The sequence below is a fragment of the Podarcis filfolensis genome (genome assembly GCF_964270895.1).
Source record: "Podarcis filfolensis genome assembly, chromosome: 4".
Taxonomy (NCBI): Eukaryota; Metazoa; Chordata; class Lepidosauria; order Squamata; family Lacertidae; genus Podarcis; species Podarcis filfolensis.
In genome coordinates this window covers 97742169-97760013 of record NC_139607.1, presented here as the reverse complement: position 1 = coordinate 97760013, position 17845 = coordinate 97742169, and the positions used below count along the sequence as shown (strand labels likewise).

At 43.0% G+C, this 17845-nt stretch overlaps 1 protein-coding gene and 1 long non-coding RNA gene across 3 annotated transcripts in view; both read left to right on the top strand.

Moving 5' to 3' along the window:
• RAB6A (RAB6A, member RAS oncogene family) overlaps window positions 1-17845 on the top strand; it is a 55832-nt gene that overhangs the window by 12450 nt on the left and 25537 nt on the right. The window lies entirely within an intron of this gene.
• LOC310761023 lies at window positions 2449-9979 on the top strand. The gene is made up of 3 exons (XR_014547194.1): window positions 2449-5475; window positions 5718-6298; window positions 6543-9979. It is a non-coding gene; the product is annotated as an uncharacterized lncRNA (long non-coding RNA).

Genomic DNA, 17845 nt, shown 5'->3' with positions numbered 1-17845 from the left:
GTGTAACATGGTGAGAGCATTCTAAAGTTGGTACTGTTTATGCAGCTGTGTCTTCATTGTGCTAATTACAGTGCTACTTGGAGAAAACACTATTTAAACATTCAAAGCACTTCAAACGCCTCCTTGGTAATCCTTCTAACAAACGGATAAGGTGGGCTGCTAATGTTAATGTACTGCAAATGGCTGAGGCTAAGCATCAGTGGCTCAGTTTAGGGACAGTGCTGCTCATTCAACAAATCATGGTTTATTGGTGTTGCAACAAAGCCACCTTTAGCACTTCTCTTCCCCAACCTCCTTGTGTTCCTGGTGAATTCATGTTTGTTAAAGCATACCATATTTTTTCTCCCATAGGACGCTCCGCCCCATAGGACGCACCTAGTTTTTTTGGGGAGAAATAAAGGAAAACATTTTTCCTTTATTTCCCCCCCAAAACCAGGTTGGGGAAACCGAACCAGGTCGAGGAACAGCGGGGTGGCGGCGCTGCGCCTCCCTGCTGTCCCCCGAGCTTGTGGGGCTGGCCGATGTCTGCCTGGCGCACGGGGAACTCTGCTTCAGCGCGCCCTGCCCGCCGGGCGGCAGGCTGCTATCCGCAGCGAGGGGAGCCCTGCGGGGAACTCCTGTAAGGCTCCCCATGCTGCGGATGTCTGCCCGGCGTGAGGGGCGCTCTGCTTCAGGGCGCTCCTCGCCCCGGGCGGCAGGCTGCTATCCGCAGCCTAGACAGCCCTGCAGGAACTCCCGCAGGGCTGCCTAGGCTGCGGATGTGTTCCCGAAGCGCCGGGCGCTCTGCTTTTCAGCTCTGCTATCCGCAGCCTAGACAGCCCTGCAGGAACTCCCGCAGGGCTGCCTAGGCTGTGGATGTCTTCCTGAAGCCTGGAGAGCGAGAGGGGTCGGTGCACACTGACCCCTCTCGCTCTCCAAGCTTCAGCGAAAGCCTGCATTCACCCCATAGGACGCACCCAGATTTCCCCTTCATTTTTGAAGGGGAAAAAGTGCGTCCTTTAGGGCGAAAAATACGGTAGTTTCCTGTGAGCCCAAAACTGAAACTAGCTGAAGTGCTGCCTCTAATCCTGATTTGTAAATTTGCATCAAACAGATTTACAGAGATTTATCAATCAGGGCATTGTTCTTGCTTAAGACCACCTAGTAAGTGTATGGCTGATGTGACATTTGAATTACCAGCTTTCAGTTCATTCTCTGTCCTGTGCATGCTTCTTGTTAGCTGATGTAGCTCCACAGTGGTACCTCAGTTTAAGAACAGTCTGGTTTCAGAACGATTTGGTGTGCAAACTCTGCAAAACCAGAAATAGTGTCTTGGTTTGAGAACTTTACCTCGGTCTAAGAACGGAATCCGAACAGTAGAAGGGCACCGGCAGCAGGAGGCCTCATTAGGGAAAGCGCACCTCGGTTTGAGAAAGGTTTTGGTTTAAGAACGGACTTCCGGAACGGATGAAGTTCATAAACCGAGGTACCACTGTACTTAGTTTTGGCCATTTGCTTTGCCTGCTGATACCATTATTTGGTGTATGTGGTCCAGTACTCGTAGTGCAGTCTCCTCCCAATTACTGCAGGTAGAGAAAGGACAGTTCTTTGCATCCAGAAGTGTGTTCAGTGTGGAACTATCATTATAGCCTACTTGATTTACTAGCAAGTAAATCATACTGCATACATAGCTATGGGTGGTAATCAGATGTCAGTAGGAATGGCCTGCCTTAGTTAATGTGTCCATTAGTTTGATATTGCAGTGAAAGTCATTATGTCGTTAACCATTGGCTCTTTGGGGATGCATGAGCTGTGAGACTTTAAAAGCAGGAACTACGTAGCTTTGTTTAAAATAAGCTAGACATTTTCCCATAAAAACCTTGCGGCTTTTATGAGACTGTAGCAGACTGTCCTCAATTTTGCTCACAAATACAAAGCTAATTCACTTTAGGGACGAAGACTGTAGCTTTGAGTTATTACCATATGTCACCCTTGTTTGGAAATAGAAAAGTCACCAAAGCTCAAAGATATTAATCTTCTTCCAGATGATGATACTTCAGGGATATGACTCCTTACAGGCCAGTGGGACAAGTCCAGTTATCTGCAACTATATCTTCCCTAGATTGGTAGTTGCTTGATAGCTCCTTGGGCTGGTAGTTCTTGCATGGCTCCCACTGTAAGTCAAAGCAGTGAGATGGAAGTTACTGTATTTTTTGCTCTATAAGATGCACCAGACCATAAGACGCACCTAGTTTTTGGAGGAGGAAAACAAGAAAAAAAAATACTCTGAATCTCAGAAGCCAGAACAAAAAGAGGAATCGCTGCGCAGCGAAAGCAGCGATCCCTCTTGCTGTTCTGGCTCCTGGGATAGCTGCACAGCCTGCATTCGCTCCATAAGGCGCACATTTCCCCTTACTTTTTAGGAGGGAAAAGGTGAGTCTTATAGAGCAAAAAATACGGTACTTCCACTGCAAGGAAACCAGAGTAAATCATAATGGGATCTTGATGGATCTCCTGTAATGTCTTGCACTACCTCAGTGCTTTGTGCTGACTAGAGAGAGAGAGAATGTGTGTGCGTGTGTGTGCCTTTTGCAGTGCTGTGTGAATTCTAAGCAGTGGAGTTTCCTGTCAAATTGGGTTGCTTGAGATCAGCTCTATTGCAAGTATGCTTGTGTTCCATGTCGCTCATCCTCCTCCTTCATTGACATCACCCACTTGCAGATTTGGCATGTAACTTCATTACCCTTGACCTGTTGTGTAATGTCTGGCATGTGTTACATTGTCATAGGTTTCTAAAGTTATATTAATGTGACACACTAAAGTGGGGGAGCATCATAAATGATTAACTGGACCTCAAGGCCTTGATGTGCTCTGCAGGTGGCTTAAGCAGTCATGTTAGATTTTTCTGATTTGCTGAAAGTTTCCATAAACATGGCCACTTAAAGTCTTTAATATTGTCTTGGTAGTGCCTGATATCTGAAGATGCGCTTAAATGGAGGGCCAGTATTTTCTCTTGCGCAGTGCCTCATTGATGGTTTGCCTTTCTAGCCCAGGCTTCCTCAAACTTGGCTCTCCAGATGTTTTGAGACTACAGTTCCCATCATCCCTGACCACTGGTCCTGCTAGCTAGGGATCATGGGAGTTGTAGGCCAAAAACATATGGATGGCCGAATTTGAGGAAGCCTGCTCTAGGCCATCTTAGAAGAGAGATTTGTATTCAGTATCCTGGTAGAAAACAAAATATAAAATGTAGAATCTTTTTATTATCGCATTTGGTTACTGGTATTGGATAACTACTTAAAGCTGTAAGATTAACAGCAGAGCAGTAACAGCCTTTAGAAACTCTTATCTGGCAAAACGTATATGGGGAGCTATTCAATGGGGATATACAGATTACAATTTAATGAGCCTGTCCTTGAAGTTCTGCTGTTGTTGGAAACTGACTAAACTGGTATGATCCGCATAGCTTGAAAGCGTTCCTTGCACAGTTCCATTGGGAATAAGGCATCTACTTGGTAAAATCCTTATGTGATGGGATTACCTAGTCATTTCTGCTTCTGCCTCTCATGAAAAGCCAGTCTTTCTTCAATGACTGCATTAAAGATAAAAGTGATGTTTAGGTTGGAAACCACAGGACAGCTGTTAAATAAAGCAAAGAGAATGTTATGTTCTGTAGAAATATACTGTCTTTTTAAATGGAAATATTTGTGCTTAAAATAATTTTTAAACTCCTTTCAGCTATGTTAGCCCCCAAAGTTTTAGGAGTGCCTTTATTGATCACATGCTTTCTTAATTACTCAGTGAGGGGCATTTATATTGTGAAAACTATCTAAGCCTTCTCTTATGGGATTTTCACCATATTTTCAGTTGTTTTGTGCAGTAAGATGGCAAAGTAGCTCTGGCATCAAACAAATCTTTCTTTAGCCACATATTAGGTCAGATGCCTCACTTCTTGAATACCTGGTTTTATTTTGCTTAAGATGCCTGACATGCAAGTGAGACATCCATTGAAAAGCTACCACGTGATTAAGAAAACAGTTTTGAATGGGGAAAGGGGAAGGGAGGACAAAATAGGGGATAAATTATGAAGTGGTATGTATAAATAATAGAACTAGCTCAAGCCTCAAATTAAAGATGTCTGTTCTTTGAGTTTGAATGCCTTAATACAAAAGCCTTTAAAACATGTACATGCCTTCGAAAATTGATCTGACCAAAAAGGTATAAAGCTGATACTTTCGTTTATTGTCTCGTTTTAAAATGCACTCCTTTTTAGGCTTGCAGTGGAAATTGCATAAATAGCATTGTAGAAGAAATGCAAAATGTCTCCTAGTCTACAAGGACTGTGATCATGCAATGTTAATTATGTAACTAAAATATTCACGCTTAGTGGCAGCCTTTTTGAAACTTGCATTTCCACCAAATCCCTCTACTTGAAAATGTGGCCAGCTAGCACTAGCCAGCCCTGTACCCACAACATGCACTTGTATCTGCTGCCTAAAACCTTTTGACATGTGTGAGTGCTAGATATTCTCAGAACAATGGGTAACAAGCCAGTTATGTGGTCCAACTTAGAGACTACGGTGATTAAGTGGTATACAAATGGTCAAAAAATGGAATAAAAATACCTTAACTGGGTGCAAGAAGAATTAAAGGAAGTGAGCAGCCCCTTAAAAATGGCCCTTCCTCCTAAACGTTATGTTCTTTGGCGATGCTCCCATGTACTGATAGCCTTCTCAGGAAAGTATCTGACTTGCTTTGGCTTTTCAAGACAAGAACTCTGGCAACAGGTTTGTTTTTTTTAGCACCCTCATAGATAAAACAGATGTGTAAGGTTTCAAAATCCCATCCTATGTTAAACTGTTAATTTGAAAGTTTCTTCTCCTTTAAGCAGACTCTCTAATAAAAGATCTGAACTTTCCCACCTGAAGCAAAATCTGCTCCATTGGCCATTGCATTAAATTATCCTCTTGAGAGTGAATATTGCTGCAGTTATGGTTTTGTCATGTGAATTATTGCTAAAAAATTTAACGCCAAGTGACCTGAAAAGTGTTGCTGCTTGATGAGGTGTACTGTTGCTCAAAAGCATATGGTTCTCCCCCTTCCCCACTTAATCATGTGGAAACTGGCTCCTTTCAGACATCACACTGAATTGTGGTACATGTACTTCTCATAGGCTTGAACTCAAATAATAGTTTTCAATTTTACAACAAGCAAACCATCTGCAGCTGTTGTCTGCTGTCATTTTTTACTGTTGCTGAATATGAGTTCAGGTATGTTTTAACTACACTAATTCTCCAATCTGAAACAGTAAGGGAGAATGTGGGTGCTGAGAGAGCTTTCTGGTTATAGGCAGAGAGCAGGAGGTCCAGATTTAGTTTTTGCTATATTGTACCATCGAACAAATAAAAGACTCAGAAAAACCTAGGGGCTTAAACCCCTCCTCCCCAAATTGAGGTGTGATTTGCTGCTGGAAGAAGCAAAAATTCTGTTACAGTGGTACCTCGGGTTACAGACGCTTCAGGTTACATACGTTTCAGGTTACAGACTCCGCTAACCCAGAAATAGTGCTTCAGGTTAAGAACTTTGCTTCAGGATGAGAACAGAAATCGTGCTCTGGCGGCGCGGCAGCAGCAGGAGGCCCCATTAGCTAAAGTGGTGCTTCAGGTTAAGAACAGTTTCAGGTTAAGAACGGACCTCCGGAACAAATTAAGTACTTAACCTGAGGTACCACTGTATAGACATTCTTAAGTTTTTATGATGTCCTTTTGTCTTATCAGTAGTAACTCAAGGACCTTTGAACATTCCAAAGGTTGCCCTAATTAGCCATTTCCATTGGCTCCCAAGACAGACGGATGCCAACCATCCAATTAAAGCCCTGTGTTTCACATTAAGTGTGGCATGATGGTTGCTGGAACTAGAACAGGTGACTTAGTAGCATCATACAGCTGTTTGTATTTGGCTAGCCAAGACTTTGTGTGCCTGTTTTTGGCACATAATATTTTGTTGCACTTCATATATAAAACACTGATTTCTCTCCATGTTTGGCTTCCTTGGAGTAAGTGCAGTTAATGAATGAAAGAGTTTGAAATTCAAGCTACCTGAAATGTAACAAACAAACCTTTATTAAGATAATAATGATGATCTTAATATGAGAGCACTGTGGTATACACTATAAAACTAGAAATACGTTTCTGAAGATGTTGGAACCCCAGTATCTGCCACTTACCTGCTCACCTTGGACAGGTACTGTTCGGTCCCTCTATGAGCAGCCAAGATGAAGCAACACCTGCCCCCCTGTCTCCCTTGTTTCCTTCCTCCAGTGCTTCAGCACTGTCTTTTTTTTTAAAAAAAATATTTTTATTCGAGAATTTTTTCATATAAACATAACATACATAAACATACAAAGACAAAAACAAAACAAAAAAAACATGTACCATTTCATATCCTAATTTCTTGTACCTTACTTCCCCGACTTCCTCATGCCTCCCTTTTCTGTATTCCAAATTCTTATCGATTACTCAGCAAATCTTCCCTTATTTTAATTTAGATTTAAACTAATCCAGTGCTTCAGCACTGTCCTGGGTGTCTGTCCCAGCCCTTTAGCACTCAGCCCAGTGGCCAGCATAGTCCTGTGTTTCTTTTCTTGGCAGTTCTGTGACAATTAAATGTGACTTGCCCACATCTGATTTTAAAGACCCAGTGGCCCCTTAAGTCCAGAAAACGTTGGTAGCAGATGGAGATAAAGAGTAGCTGATTTTCAGTAATTCCAGATCTCTTACTTGCACTTAATGATAGATAGATATTGCATATTTCACTGCAGAATCTAATTGGAATTACTTTCTTTCTGCCACGTGGATGTTCACAAGACACGCTTCTTAGCAAGATGCCTGCACACACACACACACACACACACACACACACACACACGGGCAACCTATATCAGTTGCTACTTTCTGGAGCCAAGTGTTACCTGGCTAACTTTGTAGTCTTCCTTCCTTCCTTCCTTCCTTCCTTCCTTCCTTCCTTCCTTCCTTTGGCATTGGTGGAGATCCATGGGGCAAACCTAGCTGCCTTTTGGGAAAGTTCTTTGCTTCCCTAGGGTCTCTTGCTCAAGGTCCTCCACAGCCTAAGGGATTGCACACCACAATGTAATCTTCTAAAGGTTGCTTATAAATGACAAGAAGTTTAGTGAGAGAGATTACATTAAGTAATCATACAAATGTCAACCAAAAGTTGGATCTCAGATTTAACTGTTGCTTTGCTAGGGTTGAAATGTATCCTGAAATCTGCCCACCCTGCATACTTAAAAAACCTTAAAAACTTGTATTTCAAGCTGTAAAAATGCCTCTTGCTTGGTATTTACAAGAATATTGTAAAGGGAATCTCCTGAAAGGAATCCGGCTTGGATTGGTTTTTCTGGTCAGTTTCTATTATTTTGATGTATTTTCTTTTTTAAGGGAGGACAGTTAATCTTGGTTGCTTAACTTTCTGTATCCCAATTTCAGACAGACAACATTTTTTAAAAGTTAACATCAATGTCCAGGCTTGAGCATGGGGATCAGCCCCCTGTTGATATTTTTTCCAGAGAGCTACACATTTGTCCCTAAATGTTGGGGTGGGAATGCCATTGCTTATGTACTTGATTGCATCTTAGGTGTGGATTGCTGCTGAAATAGTGCTTAAGGATGCAATGGCAGGTGCAGCTCAGAGGGGTTCTGGAGCCTTTGTGTCTGGCATTTGTTGTTGTAATTGCTGATTAGCTCTTCCTCTTATCTTTGGGGAAAAGATAATAGATGTGATCTTCAGGCTGTGGAAAAAAACATGCACCCTCAAATATCTTTCCACTTGAAATAGCTTATCATATTGTTAATAGTCTGTTTTCAGGGGGCAGGAGTGGCTTACCTTACCTATGATATTAAAAAGGTTTAGAAATACTTACTTTTCCATGCTACTAGTGCCTGCTGCTGTGTGTTGCTGTGATCTGACTACTCTTGCACTAAAATCTCAAGTGGTATTACCAATAATGAGATGTGGAATTAAATAAAATTCAGTTTGAACTATTTATCGCTTTCCAAGTGCTTAAAATATAACAAGCACTGTATGGAGATTAGAGAACAGGACTGTAAATCTTCAGGCAAAGATTATCTGATATTATTTTTATTTGATTTTTGAAAAGCATAGTACAAAAAAACCCCATCAACTTGACAAAGAACTGCAACAAATGTCTGAGGTATAATCTCTCAAATAATAGCACCATCAAGAGGAAAAGGAAAAAAGCACTTTGAAAAAAAGATATACATATTGACACTGAGCAGAATAGCAAGCCTATCTAATATCTCCAGATAAGATTTTTCCCCATCCAAAAAGCTAGTTGTGCTCCTTGGGGTCTGCTCTGGGTTTATATTTTAAAGTTACTTAATATAAGCAGTGTTACAAAGTACTCTACGTTTCTAGCGTAGCTGGCAGTCCCTGCAGCCTCTCCTTCTCTGACCAATGGATGCAAGGACAGCTGTGATTATATTTCTTGGAGGCAGGGGATGCAACCTCCCAGGAGCCTTTTGTCAATATATTTTATCTTGCCATCTGCTAATACTTAGAACTTAATTAACATGCCCTGGTTGCATCCAAATTGGACTACTGTTGCCTTCCCCTAGTGCTTCCAGATGTTTTGGACTACAACTCATTCCACAGTCCTGCAGCCAGGATTTTTGTTAGGGGGGGCAGACCTTTTGTGGGGGGGGGCAGAACCTCAGTTTGCTATATATTTTAATTGATTTGTGGGGGGCAACTGCCCCTCCCTTGGCTACACCCATGGTCCTGTTGTAGACACTTTATACGTCTTTAATAATATCTTTAATAATGATTTTAACTAGTTGACCTGGAATGGACATCGAGCTAATTGGCTTGCTATTTCCTGAACTCCCCACCCCACAGTCCCTTTTTTTAAAAAACGCTGTTACAAACTTTCCTACCTTCTATCATTTTTTGGGGGGGGGGTTTGTTTCCTTAAAAAAAAAAAGATAATTGAGATATAAACTATGGATTGTGAAAAAGATGCACAAATTAAGCAGCTTTTAATATTTTAATAAGTATGTTTGTTGCCCTTAAATTTTATACACAGGGCAGTTTACTAAAAGAAGGAAATATGAAACCTAAAAATACAATTGAGTGCATAATTTTGAAATACAGATAATTGGGGGGCGGAACCTTTTCCCAGTGGGACGCTAGGTTTTTGACACTTTTGGGTGCAGAATACATGCATTCCTGTCTAGGATAATAGATGAAAATTCCAAAAGATCACAACACAGCACAAGGATCTCTAAAACTCATACTGCATCTTCTCCCAATCATCCTTTCTCTAAACGTGTGATCTGAGTACTACTTGCTTGACATATGGCTCTTGTAGAGGTGATAAACTTGCTGCTTTTCTTAAGCTAGGAGAGCACTCTTAGGAATGCACCAGCAGCCAGCAAGTAGGCATGAAAAATCTTGTTTACTTTAGATATTGCCTGTCAGACTGACTGGAACTAAGCCCTCCAGTTTGCACTTGGAGGCAGACAAATTGTGATGGGAGAATAGGATCTGCTGCCTTTCCAGGCTTATCTGCAGGTGGAGCTTGCTTTTTTTTTTTTTTTGTAAGCTCTCCACTGTACAGAAGACTGCATAGGTTGCTGATGTAAAGTCAGAGACTAAAGATTTCAGTATTGCTTTGAAATCCATCTGTATACGTTTGCATTGAAAATGCGCACAAGTTATTCCCAGATAAAGACAGGAAGGAAATTCTCATAAGGCTAGACAATAGATTTTAAAACATTGTTTTTCTTCCATTTGGAGTGTGGAGAATATGGGTTAGGCTATTTCATTAGCAGTGTAAAAAAACGTAAGCATTTCACCAGGGCCTGGCAGCCTGGGCTCATCATACTTTGGGTCTAGAAACTGAGGATAAGAATATGCTTATAGGAGCAGGTTCTCTTCTCGGTGCCTCCCGCTGAAATTCAGCGGAACTAAGTAAATGGGATATAGTATCAGAGTTGAACTAGAGCAATGCCTGCCTCTTGTCCCAGCCACCAGATGTTTTTAAACTTGGCCTGACAAACATCTCTTTCCTCCTTTCATATAAAAGATTTGTATCATTTGCTTCTATGGAGGAAGGGGGAACAGGAGCAAGACTCTGCCCTGAACTCCCAATGTACAGCCTCCACCAACAAGGACTTCATGGTTGGGAAGTCCCTGTAGCATACAAGCATTCATTCAGCAACTTCTTGCTTTCCAGACGAGCATTTCCCCACTTTCTCTTTTGGAGAAGTGGAAGAGGCTATGAATCTAATTGTGTGGGGTGTTGGATCGTCTTCAGTGACGACATCTGCAAAATTATTCACGCGGGTGGCGCTGTGGGTAAAACCTCAGTGCCTAGGACTTGCTGATCGCATGGTCGGTGGTTCGAATCCCCGCGGCGGGGTGAGCTCCCGTCGTTCGGTCCCAGCTCCTGCCCACCTAGCAGTTCGAAAGCACCCTTAAGTGCAAGTAGATAAATAGGTACCGCTTTATAGCGGGAAGGTAAACAGCGTTTCCGTGCGCTGCGCTGGTGCTGGCTCGCCAGCTGCAGCTTCGTCACGCTGGCCACGTGACCCGGAAGTGTCTTTGGACGGCGCCGGCTCACGGCCTCTTGAGCGAGATGAGCACGCAGCCCTAGAGTCGGACACGACTGGCCTGTACGGGCAGGGGTACGGGCACCTTTACCTATTTTGCATTTGGTGTGATCCGGTTATCAAGAGTCTACTTCCATTACCCTTGATAATGTGGTGTTGATATTTGTGTGCTGCTGAGAATGGGGCTAGTTTAGGGTTGATTTCCCCACCCCCAACCCCCTCTTCCAGTGGAGCCAGAGTATGTAGAATTTTCTCTCTTCTGAGGATGCTCTCCTGCTAGTTGGGTGTCATTCCTCATTATTTCATGCCATTTCACTCTACTCTAGCTTCCATTTCTGCTTCTTTTACACCAGACAGTCATAAATATTCATGTGGGCTTCCGTCATCCCTTTAGTCTTGTATACTTAGCTCATGGCCTGTTACTACTACTTTTTTAAAGGGCTTTGTCTTAGCATGCCAGTGGAGAGGGCGGCTTAGTGTACTAATGCTTGAGACTCTTAGCTTTGCAGTTGAAAGCACCCGGGCCCCTTTGAGAGCTACAGACTCGCTTTGTGTTTGCAGGAGTTTTTGGAAATTTAGCCATCAGTTGCTGCATCTGGATGATGATTCTAGAGAATTTTAAACTTTCTTCCATCTAATTGAATTTTATTGTGAGTTTCCATATTATCTCACCCACTTTATATACAAGTCACAGTATACTCTGTACTCTTAAATATTCATTTCTTGCTGTGACTCTAGCCTTTCTCATCTTATCTGTCTAAGCTGTTTAACTTACAAAAACAGGGGCATGTACTAACTAGCATGAAATTTGGCCCCAACTTCCTACAAATCCTCAAACAAATATACTCCCAAGCCTCAGCAAAATGCAGAATTAACAATATGGACTCTAATACCATAGCAATCCAAAGAGGCACAAAACAAGGATGCCCACTGTCTCCCTTCTTATTTATCCTGGCTCTGGAACCCTTAGCAATCCGAATCCGAGCAGCCACAGACATCAAGGGAGTGGAAATAAAAGGCAGAACCTATAAATTAGGGCTCTTTGCAAAATTTACTTGTAGGCCCAACACCATTGCAAATGTGTTGAGTTCTCTGATTAGAGAGGTTGCTGTGTTTAAGGGGTCTGGTGTTGTAACCATTAGGTCATCTGCAAAGTCAGAAGCTATGTGCTTCAACACCCCTCCTCACACCCAAAAAGAACTCACTAATGTCACCAAGATAAAACTTTGCCACACCAAGTTCAGATACCTAGGAGTACAAATAACCAGAAACCTCAATAAATTCTACCTCCACAACTACAAGCCCCTGTGGCGCCAAATAAACAAAGACCTAAAAAGATGGAACAACATGATTTTCACTCTCTCAGACAAAATAGCCATGATCAAAATGATCACCCTCCCAAAACTAACCTACCTATTCCAAACCCTCCCAGTCTGGATTCCCCAAACCCAACTCCGCAGATGGCAGAGAAAACTACACTCCTTTATCTTCTCGCACACAAAAAACCAAGAATAAGCCCCAAATACCTGCACCTCCCCACCTCAGAAGAAGGATGGGGAGTCCCCAACATAGAAGCATATTACATTGCCAACCAAATACGCCATATAATCCCATATATACTAGAAGGTGAGACAAAACAATGGATACACCTAGAGAGGGACACAGTTGAAAATCCCTGCACCACAGCATACCCTCTCCTCCCAAACAAACTAAGGAAAATTCCCACAACACTTAACAGGTACACACAGACCATGCTCAAAGCATGGAAAACACAAATAGGCAAATTATCTCCAACCCCATCCCCACTAATTCCCTTGGCGTACCATCCATTATTCCACCACACAGCACAAAACCTCCAGATTAAAACCTGGCAAACCAAAGGTTTATATCGCCTAATAGATTTCTATAAAAATAACAAACCTTTGGCAACACAAGAAATACAAGACAAACTAGAAGACACCCAAATGCCCTGGTTAACACATCACCAATTACATGCCCTCTTAAACAATCCAGTAGTAAAATCAGTAGCAACTAGGCCCCTGACAACCTTTGAAAACCTCCTCCTAACATCAAAGGGACACGGTACAGGGATGGTATCCGTAATATACAAAATACTACTCCAAAATCCCACAAACTCCCTAGATGTGTGTGCAGACGCTGGTTGTGAACGTGCATCCCACACGGATCACGTTCGCAACCAGAGCGTCCACTGTTTACACTCTCAGGATGTCCGTCCAGTGCAACCCCACCCCCAATTTCAGCACCAAGGAGAACTCCCATTCTATACATTTGTGTGTGTGTTTTAAAAAATAATGACACACAAATGCTGCACCAATGATTACTTGAGAGAGAGTTGTAGAAGCTCAGAAGATCATCAGTGCTCAGAAAGCATGGTCTGATGAAGTAAAAGAGGAGGGCGGGAGGCAATACTAACTGGTATGTCCTTCATTTGCAAGAATGCCTCAGGTGGGGGTCAAGGAGTTGATCATGGGGAAAATGCCTTTTTGAGTGGAACAGAAAGTGTGTCTCCAGTTTTAATCTGGGAAACTGCCCTCGGTGCCATTCTAAGAAACATTGGTGGGGAATTCGGCAATCAATTGCAGGATGCTAATAGCTTTTCCTCTTCCTCTGTGTTAACAGTCCTGAGAACTAAAATGTTTTTTTTAAAAAGCACAATAGAAATCTACCTGCAGCCTATGGGCTGCACAGGCACTTTCCTTACATGTAGCCCTTCTCTAAAGTGCAGAGTCATTGTGAATCCAAAATAAGAGAATCTAATGAAATGTGAAGGGATTGGAGCACTGAAAAGCATTTGCAGCAACCCAACTTTGAGGAGCTTCTTCTTCTGGCTGATAAAAAATAATAATTTACAGCTTTATTTGTAGGCAGCAAATTGCCTCACAGTGGGACTAATTTTCCAAGGAAGTGATTAAAAGGCCAATTTTCAAAACCTTAATGTAAGATTGGCCAAAGCACCAGTTAAAGAACAGAAAGAGCAAGACTATTTGTGCAGATAAATTTCATTTCCCCCCTCCTCAAGTTTTACTTTTGCTCTTTTCTCCCACTCCCTCAAATTCCTGATCTTGCTGCCCAGAGCAATTATGGCAATGACTTGCAATTACAACAAGGATTCTTTTTCTACAGTGCTGAGGGAGTGTGCTGTTGGATGGACAGTTACAGGAGCAGCAAATAAAAGAGCATGTTAATTGGAACCACTGTAAATTAGTCCCACTGTCAGGCAATTTGCTGCCTACAAATAAAGTAGGGAGAAACAATATGACAGATACAGAATTTTGACCAATGTGGAAAGAGGTTAGTGTTTGTGTGCCCGAAAGGCAAGAGGAGAGAATGAACAGCAGTGGAACTGGTCTAGTTGGTAAAGAAAGAAGCCGAACATGCATTTTAGGCAGGTGAATGTTAACCCAACCTCTCATAAACACTTCTGTGCCTTTGGTGTCTCATTTTGGTTCGAACGTAGAAGAATTAAGCAAACCAGAAGAGATGTTAATGGGACTGGTGCTTATCTCCTTGTTATCTTCATATATGTTTGCAGAACCATGAAAGGTCCAGCTATGTGTTTTAATGTTGTAACCTGCCCTGTAAGGTTCACTCTAAGGGTGGTTGTTGTTATTATTATTTATTATTGTCATTTATTGTTGTTACGCCCCAGTACATTTTAACACAGCATGGTTATGGACAGGGCTGTCATTGTTTTGTAAAACTCAGTACTGTATTGGCCCGAAAATAAGCTGCACTGTTTTCCAAATTCTGATGGTGAAAAGCTGAAGTGTGGCTTTTATTCGCAACCTTACGCTGCTGGCAAAGTGGTGCGACTCCCCCCCCCCCCCACAGCCTGGGAGTGCAGGGCAACGGTGTGCCTCCCGCCCGCCGCTCCCAAGCCTCCCCATAGCCATTGGGGGGGGGAGTTGCTGCCGGCAAAGCAGCACGGCTCCCCCCCCCCAGAGAGCAGTGCGGGGCAATGGTGCGCAGCCTGCCTGCCACTCCCAAACCTCCCCTACGCCGGCTGGGGGGGGGAGGCCACTGGCAAAGCTCCCCCCCCACAAGCATCCTGGGAGCACGGGGCAATGGCGCCCGTCCCATCCGCAGCTCCCAAGTCTCCCCCAAGCCGCTGAATTTTAAAGGTGCGGCTTATTTGTGGGTGTGGCTTATATTCGGGCCAATGCGGTATCTCACTTTTGGACAGCAGGCTCATCAAATGAATCCACTGATAGTTGCTTATTCTTAATGTAACAGCCAACTTGAACACCAGTGATTAGAAGCAGGTGAGCAGATTACCAAGAATCTCTGGTGGTAAGTGCTGCAGCTCAAGCCCATATATCACAAGCACGGCTGGAAGTCCTCTGTAATAGATGTGTGGGGCCTAGTAGTGATTACCGTATTTTTTGCTCTATAGGACGCACTTTTTCCCTTCTAAAAAGTAAGGGAAAATGTGTGCGCATCTTATGAATGCAGGCTGCATGGCTAAGCCCAAAGCCAGAACAGGGAGACGGAGCGCTGCGCAGCGCTCCTTCTCGCTGTTCTAGCTTGGGGATGGCTGCACAAAGCCTCCACAGGGCAGCGGGGTGAAGGCACCCCGCCGCCCTGCGGAGGCTTCACAGGCTGTCCCCGAAGCCAGAACAGCAAGAGGCTATCCCAGAAGCCAGATCCCTCTTGCTGTTCTGGCTTCTGGGGTTCAGAATTTTTCTTCTTCTTGTTTTCTCCCCCCCAAACTAGGTGCGTCTTATCGTCTGGTGCGTCCTATAGAGCGAAAAATACGGTACTTATTGGTGAGGAACAGCACTTTGTGCATACATATGCAAAGAAACTCTTTTACCTGTGTTCCAGAGCAGAAGCCTGGTGTTGAGAACAGGTTGTAGTGTTAATGGATCAAATTAAGCCCACAGAGATGATGAGCCAGAGCTCTTGCCCATGCTTTCTGAGTGGGCTCTCATCAGCAGGCACTGGCAAATCATAGATATTTGCTCATTGTAGCTAGCGAGACAAGCAACTTGGAAGCTGCAATGCAGGTCCCTTTGCAGTTGCACCCAGCACTTGGCTGGCACCAGCCAATTGATTCAGGGATCAAGATTGATTTGAGTGATGAACCTATTCTTACTTTACTTTGTTGGAACGAGAACTGAAAAAAGCAAAATATAGAGGTTCTTGCCCTTATTTGAGTACAAAATAGTATGTATTATTGTGTGTTTGTTTTTAATATGCACTGTGGGGGATAGCTACTTGGGCTTTGGTTCAATGCCAGTTTAGCTCTTAGTGTGATTTCACATTGGGGCATCCTATTGCCCTCTAATTTTATTTTATTACTCTTTCAGTTTAAGGTTACTCATTTTGTCTATTGAGGTTCTGTTTAAGGTGCCTATTGCACTCAGCTTTGAACTTTTGGAAAGCCGTCAATACATTTTAAAATAAATTTTCAACTGTTCAATCCAATCAGAGGAGCTTCTAAATGGAAACAGGGCGGGGGGGGGGAGGTTCCCAGAATACCTGTTGGCTCCTCCCAGTGGAATGGAATCAAAGCAGGATTGCATATTTGCCTTTTCCCCATCCATGCATCAATTCCTTGCACAAAGCATGCAGTTCAAACTCCTAAATTATGTAGAGGTAGCCAGGGAAATAGTTGCAAGACTTGCATTTTAGCTTTCAAACACCAGAGTCATCATTGGCAAAAAGAATGCTTTCAAACAGCTGAACTAAAGTTATAGCAGTGTAGCCATGTAGATAAATGCTAACCCTAAAAGCTTGCCTATGTTCTGTCCTAGAGCTGTTTGAAGGGCAATGCAGCCAAACTCCTTGCCAAGACAGGACCTTTCTTTTCCTCAAGCCACTGGCTAATTGCCACATTTCTTTACATTTTAATTTGACTGGTGTGCAGAATTATGAGATGTCACCATTTTGTGTGAACATTTGCCTAAAAGCTCGCCATTGCACATGCAAGCCACTGAACGACGACTGAGGCAGTAGACTCCCCTCCTGCTCTCCTAGCAGTACATGATGTTCCTGGCTGCTTGAATCCATGTGAGCAGCTGCTCCCACTAGAAATAGCTGCTTTAGCTTTCCTTGCTAGCTTTCAGAAATATACTCTTAAATGTCTGATATTTAGACATTGAACTTTCCACTCAGTACTTGATGTGCTTAGCTGATGTGAAAGAGCTGTTCCATAGGCTAGCCTGTTGTGTATGCATTGGCTGCTGTGAGATTTAGGCAGAGCTGGGAACCAGGTTTAAATTTCCATTCCGGGCTTATCCACACTTACCTTACCAGGCATGGTATGCACTTTAAAGCTCCGTATCCAGACCCACCCACCCTTTTTGCTCTGGAGTTTTCCCCACGAAAACCCGCTCTTCAGAACTCGATCGGAGCAAATGGCAAACTGCAGAAAACCCAAATTTGTTCCAATTGAGCACTAAAGAGCTTTGAAGCCTACATCTGCACCTGGAAAGAGTGCGGCAAACGTGTGGATAAGCCCTCTGCATTAAAACTCGCTGGGTAGCCTGTAATGAAAGAGGCTTTTAGAATTCCTCTTAGCCGAACCCATCCCAGAGTATTTACATGGTAGAATGTATTGTAAACAGAAGAGAGTTCTTAAACATGTAAACTCAGGCTAGCTGGGCATTGTATCCTTTCTACCACTGGTCGGTTTATCCGGGCCCTGTGGCAGTTAATTTCCTAGGGTAAAATCCTAAAAGAAGCTCAACAACTCAACTTCGGGGTTAAATCCTTTAAAAAGTTCAACAACTTGGGTCGGCCTTTTGGTCGGCCCTTCACTTCATCAAATCTGGCCCTCTTTGAAAAATTTTGGACACCACTGCTTTCTACCTTTCTACTCTTGTTTTCCCCTCTGTCTAATGATTAGATGGGGAAGTGGAAAAATATCTGCTGCTTTTGCAAAGATTAGCCTTCCACAAGCTGGGTTCTGGCCTGTGGAGTCAGAAGTACCTCCATGCTCAGCCACTACTTTTTTGGACTCTCTTAAATATTTTGTATGCTAGCTTTATCTCCAGTAGTTAACATACATTAATTTAGCTTAGTCCTTCGTGGTTTGTAAGAAAGGGTCTTTTTGAAAGATACATCTTTTTGGATTTAAAGCCTTTCTTTGAATTTTCCTTGCATCTTTCTAATTCCCATTTCCCCTGGGAAAGAAATTTTTCATTAAATTTCATTAAATAGAACTAAAACAAAGCCCTCGCAATAGGTAGCAG